Consider the following 627-nt stretch of genomic DNA (forward strand, 5'->3'; position numbering starts at 1 on the left):
TCAGGCAGGCTGCACAGAGAGACGCAGACACAGAGGTCGAGCGCAGGCCGAAAGCTGTTCATGGCTTTCTCGACTCCTGGGAACTTGGTGGGATTTCCTCTCTGCATCGGGTCGGGAGTTGTAAGACCTCGGCGACATTAAGACCCGAAACTGGGGATGCGCCCTCTCCCCGCGGCGACGCCTCCATCGGAGTCCGCCTCCGCCCAGAAGGGCAAGGCCGACCGCTTTCTTTGGGGATTTACTCTTTGCTCTGGGGGACGCGGTGCGGGGAGTCTCCCCGTAAAGGAACTCGAGAAAATAGCTTAGCGGCGGCTCCCTCCCCACTTTCCCACGTCGATCGCCGTCAGCCACCTCCCCCTCCGCCCCGTGCGTGACTTGGTCAGCAGCTTTTGGCTGGGAGCTCAAAAGGCTGCCCGGTTTGTCTGAGCACGGGCAGGCGTTCGCCAGGGGGTGACTGGCTGTCGCCGGGAGCAATATTTGGCCTCGCAGATACTCCGGGGAGGCAGTGGCGGGGGACGCGCGCACGTCCGCGGCTCCCTGGGCGCTTTCTTTAAGAGCCCGTTGGCGTGAGGCTTTGAGAGGCTGAGACTCCGCCGTCCCCGTTCCCGGCCCCACTGGAGCCGGGTT

General features: G+C 64.1%; 1 protein-coding gene across 1 annotated transcript in view; it reads left to right on the forward strand.

The window, feature by feature from the left end:
* The window catches only part of BMP4 (bone morphogenetic protein 4), a 6,807-nt gene that overhangs the window by 2,387 nt on the left and 3,793 nt on the right, over positions 1-627 (forward strand). The gene's annotated exons all lie outside the window — the stretch shown is intronic.

Source organism: Myotis davidii, unplaced genomic scaffold (genome assembly GCF_000327345.1).
Source record: "Myotis davidii unplaced genomic scaffold, ASM32734v1 scaffold281, whole genome shotgun sequence".
Lineage (NCBI taxonomy): Eukaryota > Metazoa > Chordata > Mammalia > Chiroptera > Vespertilionidae > Myotis > Myotis davidii.